The sequence below is a fragment of the Papio anubis genome, chromosome 12 (genome assembly GCF_008728515.1).
Source record: "Papio anubis isolate 15944 chromosome 12, Panubis1.0, whole genome shotgun sequence".
NCBI classification, from domain to species: Eukaryota; Metazoa; Chordata; class Mammalia; order Primates; family Cercopithecidae; genus Papio; species Papio anubis.
The window spans coordinates 43,564,129-43,582,052 of NC_044987.1; positions in this window are offsets into that span (position 1 = coordinate 43,564,129).

Here is a 17,924-nt window from a genome sequence, read left to right on the forward strand (position 1 = left end):
CATTTATATATGTCATGCTTTAAATAACATGTTCTTATGTTTAATTTGACCAATATAAAAGTAAAAACAATTCATTGCCCTTAAAGAAAGAATATCAAAATATTAGCTATAGGATAAAATATTCGTAAAGTGATTTAAAAAGCAAATTTCTTAAGAACAATGAAAATTCAAATTTGCTGTGCACAGAAATATTTTTATCAATTTCCATAACCTACACAGCATCAATTATTTTGGTTCCTCTGAATATACACACACACATACACATTATGCCTACCTAAAATAATTAAATATATCTCTATTTAGTGGAATGCCATAGTAAACAAATTCAGATAAAAATTAAACTTCATGTTTCAAACTATTAAAGCACATTAAGAAATGTAGTGACTACACACAAAAGCTTTGTGTGCATTCAAAACTTATTTCCACTCTGACTCTGTCACTATCTAACCCCAATGACACTAAACAAATTACTTAGTTTCAAAACACCTATTCCCTTATCTGTAAAGGGGAGAAACATTATTTACTTCAGAGGTTGTTAAAAAGAGAAAAAGTTGTTTGCCTGTGTAATAAAGTGCTTGTCCCAATGACTAGAAATGCCTCTCTATATGTTTGATGATAATTAATAAATATGACTAAGCAACTTATGTTATTGCTTTACTGGGAAAAACCTAGAAGACTCTCATATATTTATTTAAATACCCCCATTTCAAGCCATTCTTTTGCCGAAAAATTATCTTACTATAACTCTTTTTAGTAGGCATTGTCTAGTGACAATAATAATCATAATATGGAAGGTACTCAATAGTGATAGCCATAATTTAAGGTTATCCTTACTAAGTACTTTCCACATGCTAGGCACTGTGCTAAACACTTCAATGTGTCTCTCTTTGTGTAACTTCACAGAGTCACTAATTCCAGTACAGCATTTAGATGGACAAACAGATATCCCATCTGGTATGATGGCAGTGAGTGAAGGGGAATGCACTGAGAATCCATGCATACATCATTTTTAAAGAAACAATAGATGCGGACAAATATAACCATTGTGAATCCTCCATCCAGCATAATTGGTAGATTGCCAACCAGTAATACATCAGTGGAACATTGAATATACAACTATGGCAATGGATTTGGAATAAGAAGACCTGAGTGTTGTTCCTGACTTTGACATTTAGAAAACATGGAATTCTTAGAAAATTAATTATACTATTAATTCTTCAAGTTCTTCATCTATGAAATTAAAATAATCCATTATTCTTTGTCCTTCTTGGCGATTAAAGGGACAGACTGATTAAAGGATTAAATGTTAGATAGATGATGCTATTATGCATCTGCATCATCAGGTTGATTTTATTTGCATTTCATAAACATTGATGAAACTTAATGATAGTTTCAATGACTATTGCTGTGAAACAAACCACTCCAAAATGTAGTTATGTGAAACAGATTAGATTTTGAGACTCAGGAATTCAGGAAGATCACAGAAGAGATGGTATATGTCTATTCTACGACATCTGCACCCTCAGCTGGGATGACTCCATGACTGGGGGTAACTTTGTTACTGGGGGCATGGAATTATCTGGAAGCATCTTTCTTCACATGTCTGGTGACTGATGTTCACTGTCAGCTGGGATCTCAGTTGAGACTTTCAACTGGAGTACTTTCATGTGATTTCTACATGTGGATTGAATTCTTGTAGTATGACAGTTAAGTTTGTAGAGGACTCCCTAAAAGAACTTCCTAAAAGAGAGCTTCTGAACAACAAGCATTTTAAGATGACCAAGTTAATACTACATGCCTTTTTCTGACCTTAGAAGCCATATGGCATCACTATTCTATGGGTAAAAGCAGCCACAAATCACCTGAAATCCAAGTAGACAGGCCATAGACCCCAATGCTTAATGAGAGAACTGTCATAAATTTGGGGACCTATGTACAGAACCACCAAAATCATATTTTAGTATTTATAAATTTATTTTACTTTTTTCTTATTTCCTCCTCACTCTAAAATACAATATTCAAATGTTTCTAAATAGGAAATTTTTGCCTCAATATTTTAACTCCCTCTGATCCAAGTTTATGGAAAATCTCCATTAAACTAGATAAATCCCATTTGTTTCAATAGCATGAAAATATTTTGAAATCCAACTTCTTTCAAAATATGAAATTACTGGCAAGTTTCCTATCTTTTATGTTTACGTTTGTGTTGTGTTCCTATATTTTATCCTTAATGATATATAGTAAACAAGCAAAGTTCAGAACTAATAATTATTGACATAATTCAAGCACATAAAATCCCTTTAAAATATCCATGGAATTAGGAATGTGTTAATCACTATATCCTTGAATTATTGAGATACTGGTTTCTGTTGTCTTATTTGATTTGGTTTATTCATATAATACACACGTGGAATTATTTTTACAAATGCTTGTAGATAATTTCTTTGAGTTTATCCTATTACTAAAGAGACAATAAGTGAGTATGGCTCTAAAAATGTGTAAAGTTAAATGTTTAATAAGAAAAATGTTGTTTTCTATTAAGAAGTTGATTATTTGAAGAAATTCTAAGTAAAATTTCACATTGGTAGCGTGAATCATTAAAACACAGGTTTTCAAAATTTAAATGTTGATATTTTTATTTTGCTTACTGAAAGGTAAATCTGTAGTTTTTAATATTAATGCCATAAATATATACTATATATATTTGTATAGTGCTTTTAGATGTTTGTGTGCATTAACATCTTATGTTTTAGGTATTAAGTGCTACAGGACAGGTGATTTTCTTTGTATAATATTGTGTGTAGGAAGATAATTATTGCTTTTTGATCATGATGGATAATTATAATTAGTGTAATGGGAATCATAATTTAATATTTTATGTAGCACTATAAAATTCACACTGAGCTGCACCAATTAAAGTTGTGACTCAACAAATAAAAATTAAAAATTTATAATCCATGACCAAGTATTAAATACATAAGCCCAAAATGAATATATTTTAAAAATTGTGTAGGAGTGTTAACTATTAAATGAGCATATTCAGTAATAGGAAAAGTTTAAAAGTTCTTTGAAAAGGTCTTTGCAGTTTGTAGATCAGTCTGGTATCTGAGACTGAATATAACAGGCTGTGGGTTGTTTCTCCCCGAGGTGAAACAAAGAAGGCCTTTAGAATGGATGTTGAAGGTGAATAAAGTAAAATATCATTCATGGAGAAGGAAATGAGGACCAAGATTCCATTTGGAAAATATTCCAATATATTTAAAAGAGAAAGAAGATTATATGTGAAAGAGGAAAGCTGGGAAATCAATTGAGGGCCTCTTTCAAGACTCAGCTCAGTTGTCACTTGACAGTTTAGGGTCTTTCAAAGGCTTCTTCTAGGTGCTAACTTAGCCCCCAGTACATATGTAGAGCTGACTCAATATATGTGGAAATTGGGTATTGTAGTTTGGATACTCCAGAAACAGATCCTCACAATAGGACACTACAGAAAGTGGTATATTTGGAGGTGCAGGAGACATTGATATGAGAGTAATGAAGTAAGGTAAGCAATAGAAAAAAGCCAACATACAGTACATTAAAAAGGCAATGAGTGCTGTATGGCTGGAGCATAAGCCCATGGGGTAAGTCATTAGACAACCAACATAAAACAACATAAAACTCACTCTTCAGAGTTGTGTCACAAGGGCCATTAACCTGGGTACTTAGACCCTAACTCTTCTCAGTTATTGATTATGGGCTATTTGTGGGTATAAGCATTTCTAATTTCTGGCCTGTTTTGGAGAAGACCCTCAGACACAGAGATGCATATCCCAGCAGAAGGCAGTAGGCTGCAACACACTGGAGTAACAAGGCCTACGGAATATAGTCTGGCACAGAAAACATCTGACTACCTGTGCAGGCTAAAGTTTAGCATTCATTTGAGTGGGTATTCATGTAGGCGTCTACTGTCTTTACTCATTAAATTCAAAAGAGCTTTTTGACAAAAGACTAATACATGCCATTACAGTTTTTTGTTCTGTCAACCAAGGTGTCAGAAAAAGAAGAATATAACTAAAATACTGGCCATTCTTAACTGGATGTAAACATGCTTAGTAAGTAACATATTTATGAAATGATTAAATGAATGAGTAAGCAAATAATAAACACATATCCAAAAAATCCAACCCAAACAAAATTAATAAGTTAAATTACTGTAAGAGGAGCTGTGAAGGAGAACAACAACAAAAAAAACAGTGACCAAATGGTGACTAAATGAGTAAGGCAACTTTCAATTCAGCAGTCAGAGAAGACCATGTTGATGTATGACATTTGAATTTCGACCTTGATAAAATCTGGCTCAAATTAACTTGGTTATGAACAATGATTTAACTACATTGATAAAATCTGGCCACTATTGTTACTGCCAAAATACAGACATAGACTAGCTATTCCCTCTCAAATTCCATACTCAGTTAAAAATAAAAGCAAGTCTTGGGCCATATTCCATTACATATAGTTGACTATGTCCAACACAATGTATTGATAGGACAGAGCTTAATTTACTTATCACCTCAGTAAGCAAGAACCCTACTTCAACAGGGCTTTGGTAGTGTCTCAGAGGGGGAAGGACAAAATTGGATTTTATTGAGAATTTGAAGTTTGGCTTAAGGTGAGTTTTTCAGTGTGAGGACTGAATTAGAATTGTGTATCCACCATGGTGTATTTAGGATTGATAGAAACATCAAGATGAAGATTATAAGTTGAGATATTCAAAGTGTCTTATGGTATAAACTCTGTTGATGCTTCCTACTGAAGAGTCAATGGGTTGTTTGAGAAGTTCCTATAAAGTTAATTGCGTGGAGAAGGGCTTCTAGAAATAGTTAAATTTTGCCACTGAAAGTGATGGAATAGTAAGTTCACTTAATGTAGACACTAAGATGTGTGGAGGTTCTCAATACAGTCATTTGTCATGCCAAATATACTAACAAATTAGGAATAACAAATTCTTAGAGTAGTTCTATTTTATCTACGCTACCTCAGTTCTTGGTGCTCTGGTAAAGTCTTGAATGAAATAATTTAAAGCTGACACAATATTCAATGTACAACGAGGGTTTATAAATTTATAGTTATCATCAAATACAAAATCTTTTGAAATTGTAGTCAAGCATAAACATTTCATAATCAAATGTTGACTGTCTCTCCAAAAGGTGAAGGGTTAAGGCCTTTTTCGATTCACATGCTTATTTATTTAAAGGGGAGAGAGATCTCTAAACTATTTTAACTAGCCCCCATATCTTGAACATCATTAAGTTTACCGAGTAAACTAATTTCTAATTTCTATTATATTGTAAGCACCATAAACATACGGTGATAAGAAGATAAAAAGATGGCTCAAGTGCTGTAGTAGTAGATTTAATGGATTGTGAATGCATGAATGGGGTAACCAACCAACCACCACTAGAGTGGTGACCAAAGCTATTTCTGCCAAAAGATGTCAAAAATTCAGACTGAAGAATAGTTGTGAAGGATGATTCCTCTAGGCAGAGGGTGCAACAAGTATAAAAATCCAGAGAGGAGATAGAGCATAGTGTATGTGAGAACAAGAAAGTGGCTGTGATAAGTTAATATATTATGACATTAATTTATGCAATAATATAATATAAATCATTGCATAAATTAATATATCATATATTATATATTGTAATTAATTTATATATTAATACTTATATATTGATATTTAATGGTATAATTAATATAATTCTAACATAATTATGAAATAATTATAAAATATAATTATTAATATGTAAATAATATATTATACATTATATATAATATAATAATATAATACACTGTGTATATATTTAATGATATAATATATAAATATATATTATATGTTATATGCTAATTATATATAGTATATAATATATAATTATATATTAATATATTAATATAATATGTATTATTCTAAGGGAATAATCCAGAATAGTAAGGCAGATGGAGATTGGAGAGAGTAATTAGAAAGAAAACACAGATAAATGAAGGATACAGTTCTAAAGAAGGAAAGAGTAATAAGATCCCGAGTACAAGGAGAGACACATACTTTTGAGAGGAGCAGATACACTTCCCTATTGGACTAGGAGGAAAGCCTTAGAAAATGAGATTCTGATCTAGGTAGGTTTGTGATATATCAATAGAAATATAATAGAATCTCACTCCATTTGCATCTATATTATCAATGAATTATGATGCAATTTTATTCATTGATAACATACATAAATGGGGCTATGGTCATTTTGAAGAGACAGTATGACATGAAGTTAAGTGTTACATTAATATTTGTTTAATTTTATTTAGATAAGAGGATCTTCATAGTATAATAGTATAGTAAAAAGACATCGTGGAACAATACTTGTAGTGTCACTCCAACTATCCTCTCTCATTCATAATTCAGCTTTGGACCCTAATATGTGTGCTCCACCAAGTAAAACAAAAATTCCACAATGAACCCAATTTAGAAGACATTCGGTCAAAATAATATTCCCTTTGGAAATGTTATATTTCCATGCTCAGTTACTTATCAAAATTTTCCTTCCAATTATCTATAATAGTAATTCTGGCAGGCTATGCTTGTAAATGCAACGTTTCTGTTCTTCTTGGGGATGTTTTAACACTCCAGATACTTTATTGGCCAGTAGAGATTGACATCCTAGGCAATTCCTTCAGTTCTTTCATTCAGATTTGTCTCTTTCTCTGCAGTTATATTTTTGCTTGACTCTTATAGCCTTTAAACTAAGTATTCTTCCAGAGTAGGGATTATTTCTTACTCATATTTGTCATTGTTACTAGAATCCAATAGGTGCTCAACAAAGACTTCTTGAATGGAAACACTAATTCAAGGCTAAGCTACTAGAGAGAGAATAAATACGCCAAAGTAATCATTTATATCAGTTTAAGTCGGCCAATTCAACAACAGTGTTTTAAAAACCACATATTATAGTAACTTATTCATTGTTTGAATTTTTGTATCAGAATTTCTGTTTATCTGTGTTATTTCTCCTAGACCTGATTCAGAAGCGTAGTCTGTATGAGCTGTGACCATAGTCGAAGTAGAGTCTGGTTTCAGCAGAGTTGTAATTGGCACCCCTCTGACTTGACTTTGCTTCTCTGTGAGAGACAGACTAAGATTAAGTGCTCACAATCAAGGCATTAGTCTAGGGAGTGGTAGGAATATTATTGACAGAAAGAGAGCAGGCAGATGGGGGAAGTAGTGCAACTGATTGTTGATTGATGTCCTGAGCTGAGAGCTATGGGCAACATAATCCAAGGAAATGTGGGTGATTCAACACTTCTCTTAGGCCAGGGAAATCAAGTTAGCACCAGTTGATATCTTGCCAGACTGCTCAGTAGGGCCTTTATAGCTTTAGGTACTTTATTTTGGCATACAGTAAAGCTGTAAATTTTCACAGAAAAGACAAATGAAGTTGGCACAGAATTGGTGACTTTGTCACTCCTCTATGGACACAGTAAGCACCATGTGCATGGGCATGCTTGAAGCACAGCAAACATGCGCAAGGCTTCATCTCTTGGCCACTTCCAAACCTAAATATCATTTATTCCAAAAGGTCTTAATAACTTTATTGGCTCTGTAACTCTCTCTTGTGCTATGTGAGACTTTACCAACTGAGATTATTGTGCTTTATTAACTGGTTATGAATTTATTTCTGAAAAAATCTCTACCCAACATATATATAATTAATAATTGCTTTAAAATTGTATTTTCCAGCCAGAAAGACACTTTTATATACAGTATTTAATTCTCACTGGGATAAGAGTGTTTTTAATTAATTTTTGTAAAAATATAAAATTTAAAGCTCTGGTATGTTAAGCGATGTACTTAATGCATAATCTACATAATACTTTGAGATAATTTCCATGTTTATGGTCTACAGAAGAAAGGACTTCTTTATCTTGTATATTTTATAGTGACCTCCTACTTGCTGTATAATTATATATTTTATTTATTGAGTTCCAATAATGCAATTGGTTCTTGTCATTCCTCACAATATTTCTAACAAATCTATGAGGTAGGTGACAGGAAGTGGAAATCAGTTCCTAGGCTAGCTTGTTGATGGTAAATTATATCTACAGAATATTATTTTGAAAAGTAAGAAATACAGTCTAAGCTCTCTGATTCCAATGGGCTTGTTAACATATAATTTTAGGTCTTTCATAATCTGGCTCCAAGTTATCTTTCTAAATTCATTTTTAATTGTATCATGCTGTATACCATAGTCTATCTCACTAATCTATTACCTCTCTTGGACACAGCCAATGACTTCCCAACCTCCTACCTTTGTCTTACTCCTCTTTCAATGTGGAACACTATGCTCCATTTTCTATTATTTGAAGTCATACATGAATATTGAGATCTAGTCTGAACGGCCTAAAATCCTGAGGAAAAAAATTGACATATTCTTCCTGTATGATAACAACATGTGTTGCTTATTCCTATATTTTATTATTGTAATATTTTACTACTGATAGTATTACCCATTCTGCTTCTATACTAATAATTTCATATTTTATGCTTTAGAGCTTAACAATTTAACAGTGGTTAATTTTGAGGTGTTTTTTTTTTTTTTTTTTTTTTTTTTTTGAGACAGAGTCTTGCTTTGTCACCCAGGCTGGAGTATAGTGGCACAATCTCGGCTCACCGCAGTCTCAGCCTCCCGGGTTCCAGCAATTCTCTTGCCTCAGCCTCCTGGGTAGCTGGGATTACAGGTGCATACCACCATGCCTGGCTAATTTTTGTATTTTTAGTAAAGACAGGGTTTCACCATGTTGGCCAGGCTGGTCTCGAACTCCTGACCTCAGGTGATCTGCCCACCCTGGCCTCCCAAAGTGCTGGGATTACAGGCGTAAGGTACCGTGCCTGGCCTAATTTTGGTTTTTATAATACCCTTTGGAGAGAGAAAATATAGTATATTATTGTTCTAATTTTAGAAATATTAAAAACAAAGATTACAGAAGTTAAATGGCTGTCTCAAATTCGTTACATATGTGTATATACTTAGCCTTCTGTATCTGCAAGTTCTGCATCCAGAGTCAACCAAGCACAGATTAAAAACATTTCATAAAAACATACAACTATAACAGTACAACAATAGAAATTATACAAATAAAAACACGGTAGAACAACTATTTACATTCTGTTTACATTGCATTAGGTATTATAAGTAATCTAAAGATAATTTAAACTGTACAGGATTATGTGTGTCAATTATATGTGAATGCTATATTATTTTATCATTTTATTTCAGGGACTTGAGCATCCACAAAATTTGGTAACCATGCATTCTGGTGTCCATGGAAATCCTGGAACTAAGCCCCTACGAATTCTGGCGGATGACTGTATAGATGTATACCCACACAGACAAACACACAAGAGAGATAGCCAGAAACAGAGAAAAGGGTCCTTTCTCTGTGTCACATACTTTGCTCAGCACTTTATCATGTATTGCCATGTTTGTACCATAACCACATTGTGAATAATAGGCCACTAATATATCCACATATAGATAAGAAAAGTTAGGAACAGAGATGTTAGTTATCACACCTGAGTTTATTACAGTATAAGATAATAGAATCTGGATTTGAACCAAAGCAATCTGGCTCTGGGTCTCTTGCTCTTTTTCTTATACAATGATCATATTTTTACATCTCTCAGTTTCTATGTTCTTAAATTCTAATAACTGAGTCTCCTTGTCACTTCCTCTTTGCCAATAATATACCATGAAAACTAGCCCAGGAGTCTTGTTTCAAGTCTCTGGGTTTTTGTCTAGAAGTGTTATCCAAATCATCCTCCACTCTAGGACTGGAGCTTTTCCACTGAACTGTAAGCTCATATTGAGATCATTATAGTTTGCTAAACTACAGAGAGCTTTGGTTCAAATTAGAAAAAGAAAAAAAAAAGTTCTCTTATATAGGTGAATGTAGCAAAAGCACTCACTTGTGTAATCCTAAAAATATTTTCCACCTAATGAGTCTGGCTACTTTCAGATCACAAACACTCCCTGAAGCATCCTGCAGTGTATTAGAGCGTTCTCCAGATGCAGAGAGATATAGTGGGCAGAGCCTAGATTTCGGTTATCTAGGGCTTGAATCTTGTCATTATTATCTCTAGGATCTTGGAAGAAGTACTTCTGTTGGCCTGAACATATTTCATCACCTGATGTAGAGATATTGGAGAGATTAGCAGTAATCCATTTAGAGTGACTCACATAGTGCCTGGTTTATAGTAGGTTCCAATAAAAGGGTTTTTATTATTTCACTTGTTTTACTGATAATCTGATAAGTTAGGTAGAATTTTAAAACTACTTTAGAATTTAAATCCAATCATACCAGTACTTAACTTAGAACATCTGAGTAATTTTTAATCACTGAAATAGAATAAGGTACATACTTTCTATTCTATAATGTTTTAGAGCTCTTTAAAACCTGGTTCATAACTACTTATTCACCTTATCTCTTTTGATGCTCTCTGAAACTTATTTTTTGCATTTTTTTCTCATTAACAATTTAAAGTTACCTCGTCATTATTTTCTTAAAGCACTTATTAATATGTGAATTTGGTTTACTCAACCTAGAATTTTGTTTTGAAACCTTCTTTATCTAGTGAACTCCCACATATCTTTAAAAGTCTGTCTTAAATGATATCCCTTATATGACCTTTGTATTAGCCACATCACTCTACCCCATACCCACCAGACGAAGTGAATCATACTAGAGCTAATTGATCTGCTCCCACATGGAACATACTGCTAATGTTAGTGTGTATGTGTATTGTGTGTGTATTACACACACACTCCCAGAGCTCGACTCTGAGCTTCTTTAGGGCATGAATAATGTATTACTCATTTTACCCTCAGGCTTGACATATAGTTTGAACTGAACTTAGAAGTCTTGAATTACCCAAGGTCTAATAGGCAAAAAGTATTGCATCATGTTCTTCATCCTTATTATCTTAAGCCAGTTTCCTGAGATGCTCTCTTTGAAAGAGTCTAAGACTAGATCCAGATTCATAGGAAAGGGCATTATTTTTATTTTTGTTTAATGCTAGGGTTTTAAATTTTAACATGACTTTAGGAACTTTTTATTCCCCGCTTTTTTGTTTATTTTGATATTGTCTATACATGAGGTTACTTTTTCTACATCTTCTGAGGTCACTCCTAATAGATTTGACTTTTGACTTTAAATCCCTTTATGCTAGAAGGTGTTATTTACAGACTGCAAATATAGGCTGGCATTATTTCAAAGCATGCATTTTATTTCAATAACTCAAATGGCTTATTACAACAAAATGCACTTCAAAGAGCAAGAACAGTGAAATCATTACCATAATCAATTTTACAACATTTTTATCATCCCCAAATGGAAACCCTGTACTCTTTATCTACCATACCCCAACTACCCCCTTACCCCCAGCCATAAGCAACCACTCCTACTTTCTGTCCCTATAGATTTTCCTGTTCTGGACATTTCATATCAATGGAATAATATAATATGCAATATTTTGTGACTGGCTTCTTTCAGTTAGCATGATGTTTTGAAGGTTCATCTGCATTGTAGCATGTATCAGTACTTCATTCTTATTTATGTCTGAATAATACGTCATTGTAGAGATGTATTCCTTTTTTAATTTTTGTGGGTACATAGCAGGTGTATATATTTATGAGGTACATAAGATATTCGGAAACATGCATACAATCTATAATAATCACATCACTGTAAATGGGGTACCCATCACCTCAAGCATTTATACACATTCTTTGTGTAAGAAACAATCCGATTGTAATAATTTAGTTATTTTTAAATGTACAATAAATTATTTTTGACTGTAGTCACCTTGTTATGCTATCAAATACTAGATTTTATCCATTCTATTTATTTTTGTACCCATTAACCACACCGCACCACTACACTTCCCATCCTCTTACAAGAAGCCCTCTAATCTCTATCTCCCTGAGTTCAACTGTTTTAAATTTTAGCGCTCACAAATAAGTGAGAACACGTGATATTTGCCTTTCTGTGCCTGGCTTATTTCACCTAACATAATGACTTCCAGTTCTATCCATGTTGTTGCAAATGAAAGGATCTCATTCTTTTATGGCTGAATAGCTATATTTCTCTATTCATTTATAGGTTGATTGATACTTAGGTTACTTCTGAATCTTTGCTATTGTGAATAGTGTTTCAATAAACATGGGAGTGAAGATACATTTTTGATAAACTGAATTTCTTTCCTTTGAGTATGTACATAGCAGTGGGATTGCTAAATCAGATGGTGATTCTATTTTTAGTTTTTGAAGAACATTCAAACTGTTCTATACAGTGGTTGTACTAATTTACATTCCCACCAACAGTGTATGAGGATTCCCTTTTCTCAACATCGTTGCCAGAATTTCTTATTGCCTTTCAGACAAGAGGCTTTTCCAATTATAACATCATACCATCTGCAAACAAAGAGAATTTGACTTCTTCTCTTCCAAGTTGGATGCCCAACTTTCTTTTGTCTATTGCTCTAGCAAGGACTTCCAGTACTATGTTGTATAACAGTGTTGCAAGTGGACGTCCTTGTCATATTCCAGATTTCAGAAGAAAGGCTTTCGGGTTTTCCTCATTCTGTATGATACTAGCTGTGGCTCTGTCACACATGGCTTTTATTGTGTTATGTTCTTCCTATACCCAGTGTTTTGAGGGCTTTCATCATGGAAGGATGTTGAAATGTTTTCAAATGCTTTTTCAGCATCAATTGAAATGATTATATGATTTTTGTCCTTCATTCTGTTCATCTGATGTGTCACATTGTTTGATTTGCATATATTGAAGCATCCATGGATACCAGGAATAAATCCCACTTGGTCATGCAAATGATCTTTTTAATGTGTTGCTTAATTTGGCTTGCTAGTATTTTGTTGAAGACTTTTGCATCAGTGTTCATCAGGGATATTAGCCTGTAGTTTTCTTTGTCCGATGTGTCTTGGTGTGTCACATTTTAAAAATTCATTCACCAGTTGATGGAAATTTGAGGTGTTTCTTCCTTTTGTCTTTTATGAATAAAAGTGCTATGAATATTTGTGTACATGTTTTTACATAAACAATTGCATTCAGTTTTTCTTGGGAATCTACTTAGGAGTAGAGTTGCTGGGTCAAATAATAACCTGATGTTTAACTTTTTGAGCAACTTTCAGGCTGTTTTCCAAGGTGGCTGCACCATTTTACATTCTCTCTAGCTGTGAAAGAAGATTCTTATTTTACCACATCTTCATCAACACTTGTTATTATCTGATAATTTATTACAGTTATCCTAGTGGGTATGAGGTGGTATCTCATTGAATTTTTGATTTGCATTTCTCTGATGACTAATGATTTGGAGCATCTTCCTATGTGCTTATTGTCTATTTGTATATTCTTTTTGAGGAAATGTCTAACCAGGTCAATTTTTACTTAGGTTATCTTTGTATTATTGAGTTGTAATAGTTGTTTTTGTATTCTACACAGAAGTCATATAATAGATATATGATGGCCGGGCAGGGTGGCTCACCCCTATAATCCTGGGACTTTGGGAGACTGAGGTGGGCAGATCATGAGGTCAGGAAATCGAGACCATCCTGGCTAACATGGTGAAACCCCGTCTCTACTACAAATACAAGAACAATTTGCTGGGCGTGGTGGTGGGCGCCTGTAGTCCTAGCTACTCAGGAGGCTGAGGCAGGAGAATGACGTGAACCTGGGAGTCAGAGCTTGCAGTGAGCCGAGATTGAGCCACTGTATTCCAGCCTGGGTGACAGAGCAAGACTCCGTCTCAAAAAAAAAAAAAAAAAAGAGAAAGAAAGAAAAAGATATATGATTTGCAAGTAGTTTCTCTTTATTTTTCACTTTCTTTATGGTATCATTTGAAGCACAAAAATTGTTAATTTTATTGTAGTTCATTTTAGCAATTCATTCTTCGTTGCTTATACCTTTGGTGTCTCATTTAAGAAACCACCATCAAATATGATCATGAAAATTTTTCCCTATGCTTTCTTCTGAGATTTTTTTTGTTGTTTTAGTTTTAACTCTTGCATTTAAGTCTTTGATTCATTCTGAGTCAATTATCACATATGGTGTGAGAAAGGAGTTCAACTATTAGTTAATATTTAATTTATATTAAAAAAGTAAGTGCAGGTATATCCTTTTCCTTTGCCAATCAAAGTCAAAGGATGCATTCCAGTTATTAGACGAGGATACATTTTGAAGAAGAAGTTTTAAAACATCAAAACTTTATTTTATTCTTTTTACTTAGAAGTCAGTGTATTATGGAAAGGGACACATGTGTTTGCAGCCTATATAATCTGAATTTAAACTGTAATTATCAGCTTTGTGATTGTAAAAAATAGAATATTTCTCTGAGCTCAAAATTTTACCTTTACAACAGAAATTGAATGTATTACACTGTTTCATTGAGGAGTTAATGAGATACTTTCTGTCAAACAGCTAGTACAGCTCCTGGAAGTAAATGGAAACATCTTAAATATTAATTTTTATTTTCTACCTTCTTGTATGCTGGCAGTATTTCCTATGCCACTTGCCTTAGATCTCTATTAGATTTGTTCTTCCAACATCTTTCCTGTATGCATTAATTTCACTGACTCCCTCCTCGTACCCCTAACACACATAATGTCTCAGCCTTGACAGTGTGGTTAAAATATGTGTATAAATAACAGCAAAGACAACAAAAATGAAGAAGCAAAAAACTTCTTAGAAAGTGAAGATCAAAATAAACTACTTTGAGAATAGAAGTAGAGGCCCAAAGATATGGCTTGGAAAAAGAACATAAGACAAAATAAAATACCAAACTAAACTGTTCTGTTTTAATTTAATACACATGCAGGCATGCCTTGCAGCTAGTGCAAGTTGATTCTAGACCACTGCAATAAAGCAAATGTCACAATAAAGTGAGTCACATATTTTTTATTTCTGGTTTTCTAGCGCATACAAAAGAATTCCAATTGCATTGTGTCTAAAAACAATGTACATACCTTTATTTTATTGCTAAAAATGCTAAAAACCAGCTAAGCCTTCAGAGAATAATCAACTTTTTGCTGTAAGAGTCTTGCCCCAATATTGGTGGCTGCTGACTGATCAGGGTGGTGGTTGCTGAAGATTAAAATGGTTGTGGCAATTTCTGAAAATAGGAAAACAATTAAGTTTGTTGTATTGATTGACTCTTTCCTTCATGCAGATTTCTCCAAAGCATACAATCTATCTGGTAGAATTTCACAGTAAAACTTCTTTTAAAATTGGAGTCAATCCTTTCAAACCCTGATGCTGTTTTTTCAACCAAGTGTACGTAATATTCTAAATATGTTTTTGTCATTTCAACAATGATCATAACATTTTTACCAGAAGTAGTTTCCATTTCAAGAAACTATGTTCTATGTTCATTCATAAGAACAAACTCTGCATCTGTTGAATTTCTATCATGAAATTACAGATGTTCAGTTGCATCTTCAAGTTCCACATCTAATTCTTGTTTTCTTGCTATTTCCATTACATCTTCAATTACTTCTTCCACTGAAGTCTTCAATCCCTCAAAGGCATCCCTGAGAGCTGGAACTCACTTCGCTCACACTTCCCTTAATGTTGATATTTTTGACCTTCTCCTTTGAATCATAAACATTCTTAATGCCATCTAGAATAATGAATTATTTCCAGAAGGTGTTCAATTTAGTTTGCCCAGATCCATCGGAGGCATTATAGCAAAAATTATTTCTTGGATAATGGATTTGAAAGTTTAAATTACTCCTTGATCCTTGTGTTGCAGATTTAATGTTTTATTAGCGGCAATGAAAACATACTTTGTATATTCGTATCAGAGCTTTTGGATGAGCACGTGATTATCAATAAGCAGTAATCTTTTGAAAGGAATCTTTTCTAGTTTCTGAGGAACAGTCCTCAGCAGTGGGTTTAAAATGTTCAGTAAATCATTTTGTAAACATATGAGTTATCATCTAGGTTTTGCTTTTCTATTGAGAACAGGCAGAGATAGTTTATTATGACTCTTAAAGGCCCTAGGATTTTCAGAATAGTAAGGATTGGGTTCAACTTAAAGTCATCAACTGCATTATCCCCTAAAAATAGTCAGCTTGTCCTTTGCAGCTTTGAAGCCAAGCACTGACTTGTCCTCTTTAGCTACGATCTTAGACAGTATCTTATTCCAGTAGAAGTCTGTTTTGTCTACACTGAAAATCAGTTGGAAAGTGTAGACACCTTCATCGTTTATCTTAGCTCTAGATACCTTACTACAGCTTTTCTATGAGCACTTGCTACTTCACCTTACACTTTTGTATTACAGAAAAAAGCCTCTTTCCTTTAACCAAATGAACCCACCTCTGTTAGCTTCAAACTTTCTGCTGCAGCTTCCTGACTTCTCTCAGCCTTCACAGAATTGAAGAACGAGAGACCTGCTACAGATAAGGCTTTGGCTTACGGGGATGTTGTGGCTGATCTGTTCTATCCAGATCACTGAAACTTTCTCCATAGTAGCAATGAGGCCATTTTGCTTTCTTCTCATGTGTGTGTTCACTGGAGTAACATTTTTAATTTTCTTCAAGAATTCTTTTTTTAACTTTCACAACCTGGTAATCAGTTTTGTCTACTAGGCCTCTCTTTCAGCTTACCTCAGCTTTCCACATGCCCTCTTCCGTAAGCTTTATCATTTCCAGCTTTTGATTTAAAGTGAGAGATGTGTGACTCTTCATTTCACTTGAACACTTAAAGGCCATTGAAGGGTTATTATTGGACTAATTTCAATATTGTTTTGTCTCAGGGAATAGAAAGACATGAGGAGAGGGAGAGAAACGCAGTAACAGCTGGTCTGTGGAGCAGTCAGAATACACACATTTGCCAATTAAGTTTTCCATCTCACGTGGGCTAAGTTTGTAACAATTACAGTAGTGACATTGATGATAATTGATTACAGATCCCTGTAACAGATATAATAATAATGAAAATGTTAGAAATAATCACCAAAATGTGGCACAGAGAAATGAAGTGAGAACATGCTGTTGGAAAAATGGTGTCAATATACTTGCTTGATGTAGAATTGCCATGAACGTTCAATTTGTTAAAACACACACACACACACACACACACACACACATCTGCAAAGAGCAATAAAGTGAAGTGCAATAAAATAAGGTATTCCTTTATTTTTTATGTTAACATCTGCTTATTTAGTATTATTGTTTATCTGATGAGGCATATTGTTGTCCATTTATGGCATGCTTTAACTTATTCAGACAAATTCTGCAAATCATAAACAACTATTTGGTATCAGAGAGATACACATTTTCCTTGGAACAATAAAATTACTTGCCGCATGTGTATAATTAGAAAATTATTCTCTTAACTGTGAAGGATATGTATAAAGTAGAGCAAAACCAAGGCTATCATTTTTTAAGCTCTCTAAAAGTTAAAAAAAAAAACCAAAGCACCAGGCAGTAAGTGTTTTGAGAACAGTAATTTATATTTGTCCCAAAAAAGAACAATTCATTTGCTTTAATAGATATCCATTAAAAAAAGAGATCATTAAGTTGGAAAGTTAATATCCAATATATTTTATGGCAAGATATAAACTTGGAATCACGATTTAGGTATCTAATTTTGACACGTGGACTTAAAAATTATAAATTGTATAAACTTCTAGTTGTAGAAAACTTTCTTTATTCTTATTTATAGAAATATAAAAATTGGCACACAGCACCAATATAATATGAATATTTCAGTCAGAAAATAAAAAAGGTTTGAATTATCACATGTCTCCTGTCAAAAACACCACAGATGTTCATCTAAAAAGGCATATTTTTAAATTAGAATTTTCTCCAAATGAAAGTGATTCATCT